The following is a 9,278-nucleotide window of genomic DNA, read 5'->3' as shown; positions in this document are numbered from 1 at the left end:
TCTTACTATTCATCACTGATTGAAGAAAATAAGAACAACCCCAGGTTTCTCTTCAGCACTGTAGCCAGGCTGACAAAAAGTCAGAGCTCTTGTGAGCCAACAATCCCTTTAACGTTAACTAGTAATGACTTCATGAACTTCTTCACAAATAAAATTTTTATCATTAGAGAAAAAATTACCAGTAATCATCCCACAGATGTAATATTATCTACAGCTACTCTTAGTACCATTGATGTTAAGTTAGACTCTTTTTCTCTAATTGATCTTTCTGAGTTAACTTCAATAATTACTTCCTCCAAGCCATCAACGTGTCTTTTAGACCCCATTCCTACAAAACTGCTCAAAGAAGTCCTGCCATTAATTAATTCTTCGATCTTAAATATGATCAACCTATCTCTAATGATCGGCTATGTACCTCAGGCCTTCAAGCTAGCTGTAGTTAAACCTTTACTCAAAAAGCCATCTCTAGACCCAGCAGTCTTAGCTAATTATAGGCCAATCTCCAACCTTCCTTTCACATCAAAAATCCTTGAAAGAGTAGTTGTCAAACAGCTAACAGATCATCTGCAGAGGAATGGTTTATTTGAAGAGTTTCAGTCAGGTTTCAGAGCTCATCACAACACAGAAACAGCTTTAGTGAATGTTACAAATGATCTTCTTATGGCCTCTGACAGTGGACTCATCTCTGTGCTTGTCCTGCTAGACCTTAGTGCAGCATTCGATACTGTCGACCATAATATCCTATTAGAGCGATTAGAACATGCTGTAGGTATTACAGGTACTGCACTGCAGTGGTTTGTATCATATCTATCTAATAGACTCCAGTTTGTGCATGTAAATGGAGAGTCCTCTTCACACACTGAGGTTAATTATGGAGTTGCACAGGGTTCAGTGCTAGGACCAATTCTGTTTACATTATACATGCTTCCCTTAGGCAATATCATTAGAAGACATAGCATACATTTTCACTGCTATGCAGATGACACCCAGCTCTATCTGTCCATGAAGCCAGATAACACACACCAATTAGTTAAACTGCAGGAATGTCTTAAAGACATAAAGACCTGGATGGCCGCTAACTTTCTGCTTCTTCATTCAGATAAAACTGAGGTTATTGTACTCGGCCCTGAAAAGCTTAGAAATATGGTATCTAAGCAGATTCTTACTCTGGATGGCATTACCTTGGCCTCCAGTAACACTGTGAGGAACCTTGGAGTCATTTTTGACCAGGACATGTCCTTCAATGCACATATTAAACAAATATGTAAGACTGCGTTCTTCCATTTGCGCAACATCTCTAAAATTAGAAATATCCTGTCTCAGAGTGACGCTGAAAAACTAGTTCATGCATTTATTACTTCCAGGCTGGACTACTGTAATTCATTATTATCAGGAAGTCCTAAAAACTCCCTGAAAAGCCTTCAGCTAATCCAAAATGCTGCAGCAAGAGTCCTGACAGGGACTAGAAAGAGAGCAGATTTCTCCTGTTTTGGCTTCCTGTTAAATCCAGGATTCAAAATCCTGCTCCTCACATACAAGGTCTTAAATAATCAGGCCCCTTCTTATCTTAATGACCTTGTAGTACCATATCACCCTATTAGAGCACTTCGCTCTCGCTCTGCAGGCCTACTTGTTGTTCCTAGAGTATTTAAAAGTAGAATGGGAGGCAGAGCCTTCAGTTTTCAGGCCCCTCTTCTGTGGAACCAGCTTCCAGTTTGGATTCAGGAGACAAACACTATCTCTACTTTTAAGATTAGGCTTAAAACTTTCCTTTTTGCTAAAGCATATAGTTAGGGCTGGATCAGGTGACCCTGAATCCTCCCTTAGTTATGCTGCAATAGACATAGGCTGCCGGGGGATTCCCATGATGCATTGAGTTTTTCCTTCCAGTCACCTTTCTCACTCACTATGTATTAACAGACCTCTCTGCATTGAATCATATCTGTTATTAACCTCTGTCTCTCTTCCACAGCATGTCTTTTATCCTGTCTTCCTTCTCTCACCCCAACCGGTCGCAGCAGATGGCCGCCCCTCCCTGAGCCTGGTTCTGCCGGAGGTTTCTTCCTGTTAAAAGGGAGTTTTTCCTTCCCACTGTTGCCAAAGTGCTTGCTCATAGGGGGTCATATGATTGTTGGGTTTTTCTCTGTATCTATGAAGCGCCTTGAGGCGACTTATGTTGTGATTTGGCGCTATATAAGTAAAATTGAATTGATATATTCTTGAGGTGATAGTAAGCTGATTTTGTTATATCTTAATGTGTTTTTCTAAGTTTAGGTCTGCATCCATCACTACACCCAAATTTCTCTCCTGGTTTGTGGTTTTTAGGTGTATAGATTGAAGTTCTCTGGTGACCTGTAATCGTTTTTCTTTGGCACCAAAGACTATTACCTCAGTTTTGTTTTTGTTTAGCTGGAGAAAATTGTGGCACAACCAGTCATTAATTTCCTCAATGCATTTACCAAGAGCCTGTACAGGGCCTCGGTCTCCTGGTGACATTGTGATATATATTTGTGTGTCATCTGCATAGCTGTGGTAGTTTATTTTGTTGTTCTTTATAATCTGTGCCAGTGGGAGCATGTAAATGTTAAACAGAAGGGATCCCAAGATGGAACCTTGGGGAACTCCACATGTGATACTTGTCTGCTCAGATGTGAAGTTACCTATTGATACAAAGTATTTCCTGTTTTCTAAGTATGTTTTGAACCAGTTTAGTACAGTTCCTGAAAGACCTGCCCAGTTCTCCAGTCATTTGAGTAATATGTTGTGGTCAACTGTATCAAATGCTGCACTGAGATCCAGTAAAACTAAGACTGACATTTTTCCACTGTCTGTATTCAGACATATGTCATTGAACACTTTGGTCAGAGCGGTTTCAGTGCTGTGGTTCTGTCTAAAACCTGACTGGAAGGCATCATAGCAGTTATTCTGTTTTAAGAAGTAATTGAGCTGTTGAGAAACTGCTTTTTGTTTTGTGATCCTGTTTTCTCCTGTTTATGTATTGTTAGGTAGGTTATGGTTATTTGTTGTATATTTTGTTTTCTTTGGAGTTAGGCAAGTTCCTTTTATTTTCGTATTAGGGATGTTTTGCTTGTTATGTTGGCCTTGGCTCTCCCTGAAGCTGATTGTCAGTCTGAACTCAACCTTTACAGCTGAAGATAAACCTTTTAAAAGCTACCATCTTGACTCCTTCACTATTTTAACTTTATGTTAGCCCCTTCTATAGCCAAGGGACATAACATCAGCCATCCAGGAGGGGCTCAGATTAGAGCCGCTGCTTTTTCATATCGAAAGGAGCCAGTTGAGGTGGTTCAGGGATGCCATAACAGGGATGCCTTCTGGGTAGGTATTCTGGGTTTGTCCCACTGGGGCAGACCCAGGACACGCTGGAGAGATTAGATCTCTCCAGCGTGTCCTGGGAACGCCTTGGTGTTTCCTGGACAAACTGGAGGGGGTTGCCGGGGAGAGGGAGGTCTGGACTTCTCTGCTTAGGCTGCTGCCCCTGCGACCTGACCCCGGATAAGTGGAATAACATGGAAGGACATTTGAAATGCGTGCAGAAAAATTTACTATTTGCCTTCAGACTTGTGTACACTTCAGGGCCCTGTGCTTCGTACGTCGCTTACTACATCCAAGATCAAATGAAACATCCAAGACCAAATCATCGCGCTAACTCTGAGCTCGCTATTCCGGTTCCCCGAACACACCTGTTGTTGACGATTAGTATAGCTGGATGAAGTAATGTGAGATCACTGGGTGGCCCAACAGGGGCTGCGCATCGATAGTAGAAACATTGATCGGCAACCCTTTGATTGGTCGGCGAAAATGTCGAAGGAGCGCGCTCGGTATTTTTCGGCAGCAGAGCAAGAACTCTTGAGTGAGGGATTTCAGGAGTTTCAGAGTTTAATTAAAACGCAAGGGAACACTGCAAAGGCTGCAAAAGCAAGGAGAGAGGGCTGGCAGAAAGTTGCTGACAAATCAAACTCGTAAGTAATTCAATAATAACAATAATAATGGAGTGGATTTATATAGCGCTTTTCAAGGCACCCAAAGCGCTTTACAATGCCACTATTCATTCACTCTCACATTCACACACTGGTGGAGGCAGCTACGGTTGTAGCCACAGCTGCCCTGGGGCAGACTGACAGAAGCCAGGCTGCCATATTGCGCCATCGGCCCCTCTGGCCAACACCAGTAGGCGGTAGGGTAGATTTATCATATCACACCATATTATCCAATATTATATTACATTATATTATATTATAATATGTTATATTATATCCCCTTTCACATTAGAGCCACAACAGGACCCACTAGAACATGGGAACAAGTAAAAGTGAAATATAAGAATATTCTACAGAATGGTAATATTTATCACTTATATTGCTTGTCGTCTCTTGGAAAGAGACCCTGGAATACTCTGTTTGTTTGTTCATAACAGCAACCAAGAAAAGGGCAGAGCAAAAAAAGACAGGTGGTGGTCCTGCACCCCCTCGTCAACAAGTTGGTTAAGTGAATAATACCCTCACGGGAAAATCGATAGCTCTCTATGAGCACACTGTCGCGCTGAGCTAAAGGATCCTGTCTGTCCCGCAATATACGCTGAATTCTGAGGACTCTCCTTATCAATCTTGCACCTTCCGCAATGGGTTGCTCGCGTAAACGGACAGGATATGACTGCGACAGACTTCCCAAATCCACCTTCGCTTTTATAGCCGTGGTCTCTCATCTTGATTACACGAAGTAATTTGCAATTACTACTCTGAAATATGAATTACATCTGTAATAATCACATACATGTAATAGAATGTTAATAGTACATTTCCCTTTTTTAGGGAATGACCTGTATGTATCTGTGTGAAATCAATAAAAGGATCAAGTGCTGCATTATCTTTGGTTACAGTGATGTTATTTATTTATGGTGAAACAGTGGTGGAATATCGCTGTTGCTTTCGTATGAATGACGCGGGCATACCTGCGTGGCCGCGATCTAATCCTGTTTACATAAAGTAAACCTGCTCCCCAGCAGGTTTACGCTTACGGCTCTGTTGCTATGACAGCAAGTCCCGGATGGGCTTCGGGGAACCGAACGATCCAGGATCACGCGAAATCGTCAACAATCTAATCCAGCTAACTCACTTAGCGCGGTACGAAGCACAGGCCCCAGACCTTTAGAAGAGGACAATAAACCTAATCATAGAGATCAGGTATACCAAATGGTTTGTTTCCCTGTGAAATTTCTGGTTAAATTTGGAAAGATAAACATTCTGGCTAGAAATGGAAAGAGATTCAAACTAAAAATATATAAGAAATATTCCAGGGAGTGTAAAAGACTCATGGAGTGACTGAGATCTAAAAAAAGCAGCACTCCACTGTGACCACTCTCTTGAAGAGCGCCTCAAGGCGCCTCGTTGTGTGCCTCAACTTTCGGTCTTTTATCACAAGCTAATCTGCCATTTTTTTTTCTTGGTTAGGTTTAGGGATTAGAGATCTGTATGGTATGCTAGCTCCCTACTGCCTCCCAGAAAACGGAAGAAGAGCAGAATATTTTCTTTTCTCTCACGGTTAGCTTACTGCCTTAGCTGCCCAAGTGATGTCAGCCCTTTTTAGCCATAGCCAGTGACTGGTCCTCTCAGCAGTGTTAGCTAGTTCTCTTAGAGCCTGCCATTGCGCCTGTCCTCTGATCCCAATCTCTCTAAGCAGTTTTGCTGTTGTACTGGCAACAAAGCCCCTGCACCCACTTCCACCTGGTTGTGGAGGCTGGAGCCGCTATGGTTAAGGTGAATGTGGCGCTGGAAGCAGCCACCGGTTGCAGCAAGGAAAATGCAGCACGTGTCTGCTGCATGTGGTCAGGTCGTTATATCACAGCACACTGTATGAATTTGCAAAGAGCACCCAAAATGCAGACAAAGAATGTGGAAGAAAACGTGAATATTAACAAAAACATTAACCTACAGGGAGTGCAGAATTATTAGGCAAGTTGTATTTTTGAGGAATAATTTTATTATTGAACAACAACCATGTTCTCAATGAACCCAAAAAACTCATTAATATCAAAGCTGAATGTTTTTGGAAGTAGTTTTTAGTTTGTTTTTAGTTTTAGCTATTTTAGGGGGATATCTGTGTGTGCAGGTGACTATTACTGTGCATAATTATTAGGCAACTTAACAAAAAACAAATATATACCCATTTCTTTTTTTCTTTTTTTTTCTTTTTTTTTCTTTTCTTTTTCTTTTTTTGGAAGTGACATCAGAAACAGCAGCATGTGACATCACGTGATGGCGGAGCTTCAGTTCATCCTTTTTTTTTTTTTTTTTTTTTTTTTTTTTTAAATAGGACAGGGGGAAAGAATGAAAGAAAGAGGGGGAGAGGAAGAAAGAAAACCAAAGGGGAGAAGAGACGGTGAGAAGGGGGGGAAGAGAGAAAAAAAAAAAAAAAAAAAAAAAACAAACCTCCTGGGTCACCTGTATGGAGAGAAAGAAAAACAAAAAAAACAGGGGAGACAGCAAACAACAAAGAGCAACATAATAATAATAAAAAAAAAAAGAACCATCACAATAAACTAGCTAGTCATAGATATCAATAGTTACTAAATAATAAACGATATTGTGCAGCACGCAAGATAGACAGCGCACAGTGTGCTTTGAGGCAGCAGCCAAGAAAGCTGTAGTCCGCATCTGTGAATACCCGTGTGTACACCTGTGTGCATACCTGTGTGGATCAGCATGCTTGCATTCCAAAGGTTTCTCCATGTAATGATCTGCTAGAGAGTGTGGGGAGCCACAGCCCTGTCCTCTATGGTATCAAGCAGGTATGGAGGAGATCAAAACTCCAGACATCCAGAGGCACCCAGAACACAAGAGACCAAGGAAGACCCACAGAGGGGCAGCCGCGCCACTGTCCCAGTAAGAGCTAAGGAGAGTCCCAGATGAGAGCTCATTCAGCAGCCGCGGAGCAGAAGCCAGGGGGAGTTGCAGTGACGTGCCCGTGAGCTCCGCCGGCAGCCAGCTGTGCCTGAGTGACCGAGCCCCAGGCCGAGAGGCCGGGGGCACCCCACCTCCGAAGTGGCCCGAGCGAGCGAGGCCCAATAAGCGGCCGCCAAGGAGTGAGCCGGTGTGTACCCGGACACCCACCCCCAGATACAAAGAACCACCAACGCACCGATACCTGAGGGAGTCCGCCACCGGCAGGGGAAGTGGTGGTGGGTGGAAATAGGCCTCCAAACCTTGGAGGGCCCGAGATGTCCCCAGAGAGGTGGCGTCTGATACCCAACCTGACATATAGACACAGACATACAGGCACACACAGACACAAACATCCATTCCCACCCTCATACTCTCATATGTACTTCACACTCAACCGACGTGGAGACAGACATAAAGGGACGCTGTATACACGATCACACTCCCCAAGCGTACTCTACTAACCGGGTCTAGGTACCCTTGCCCCTGGAGGGGGGAACTGCACCCAGACCCAGGTGGTGTTACCCTTTTCCCTGCGGCGGGGAGAGGCAGACCACCCCGACTCCGCAGCAGCAGGGAGGCCCCAGACCGCAGTCGGATGGCCCACTCCTCCTAGCCCCCCCGCTCCAGTAGGCCGCAGAGAATGGGGGTGAGAGAAGACTCCAAACCTCCCTCCACCCGCTCATTGTAGTGTTGATGCATGTGTGTTCTAAGGTGCAATTAAAACCCAGGAGGGCATAGAGCTACCTGCCAGAGAGCAGCAGGTAAGCGCATAGTCCCTCCTGCTAGCCCTCAATGTCTACGTGTATTTAAAATTGAGAGGTGGGCAACGACGCCAGGGGTGAGGCGTACACCCTGATGGTAACTTGGACTCCGTGTATCGTGCCCACCCCCAAGATCCTATATGTATGTGTAATGAGGGTGTGAGTAATGTGAATGTCTAAGTTGTGGGATAAAATTGAGGCAGAGGCAGCCAGAAGGGGACAGAGGGGGGGGGGTAGCCTCCTCTGCATCCTGGTGACATACCCCTACTCCAAGGCCCTGCATGTGTGGGTGGTTGTGGTGGAGCAGGAGGAGGGAGGCAGCTGGAGATGGGGAGGGAAGGAAGGGAGGGGCAGGTGACCCCTCCCTGGGGCCAGCTCCCCCGCTGACCCCAGTAGGCACTCCCACACTCCGCGACCCGCCAGGTTTCAATTATTTATTTTTACCAGTGACACCAATATAACATCTCCACATTCACAAATATACATTTCTGACATTCAAAAACAAAACAAAAACAAATCAGTGACCAATATAGCCACCTTTCTTTGCAAGGACACTCAAAAGCCTGCCATCCATGGATTCTGTCAGTGTTTTGATCTGTTCACCATCAACATTGCGTGCAGCAGCAACCACAGCCTTCCAGACACTGTTCAGAGAGGTGTACTGTTTTCCCTCCTTGTAAATCTCACATTTGATGATGGACCACAGGTTCTCAATGGGGTTCAGATCAGGTGAACAAGGAGGCCATGTCATTAGTTTTTCTTCTTTTATACCCTTTCTTGCCCGCCACGCTGTGGAGTACTTGGACGCGTGTGATGGAGCATTGTCCTGCATGAAAATCATGTTTTTCTTGAAGGATGCAGACTTCTTCCTGTACCACTGCTTGAAGAAGGTGTCTTCCAGAAACTGGCAGTAGGACTGGGAGTTGAGCTTGACTCCATCCTCAACCCGAAAAGGCCCCACAAGCTCATCTTTGATGATACCAGCCCAAACCAGTACTCCACCTCCACCTTGCTGGCATCTGAGTCGGACTGGAGCTCTCTGCCCTTTACCAATCCAGCCACGGGCCCATCCATCTGGCCCATCAAGACTCACTCTCATTTCATCAGTCCATAAAACCTTAGAAAAACCAGTCCTGAGATATTTCTTGGCCCAGTCTTGACGTTTCAGCTTGTGTGTCTTGTTCAGTGGTGGTCGTCTTTCAGCCTTTCTTACCTTGGCCATGTCTCTGAGTATTGCACACCTTGTGCTTTTGGGCACTCCAGTGATGTTGCAGCTCTGAAATATGGCCAAACTGGTGGCAAGTGGCATCTTGGCAGCTGCACGCTTGACTTTTCTTAGTTCATGGGCAGTTATTTTGCGCCTTGGTTTTTCCACACGCTTCTTGCGACCCTGTTGACTATTTTGAATGAAACGCTTGATTGTTCGATGATCACGCTTCAGAAGCTTTGCAATTTTGAGACTGCTGCATCCCTCTGCAAGATATCTCACTATTTTTGACTTTTCTGAGCCTGTCAAGTCCTTCTTTTGACCCATTTTGCCAACGGAAAGGACGTT

The sequence above is a fragment of the Mchenga conophoros genome, linkage group LG6 (genome assembly GCF_057382185.1).
Source record: "Mchenga conophoros isolate Kocher_MC1m ecotype Shallow Benthic linkage group LG6, M_conophoros_male_GT1.1, whole genome shotgun sequence".
Lineage (NCBI taxonomy): Eukaryota > Metazoa > Chordata > Actinopteri > Cichliformes > Cichlidae > Mchenga > Mchenga conophoros.
The sequence above is the reverse complement of the archived record's forward strand: the minus strand, read 5'-3'. Positions refer to the sequence as shown.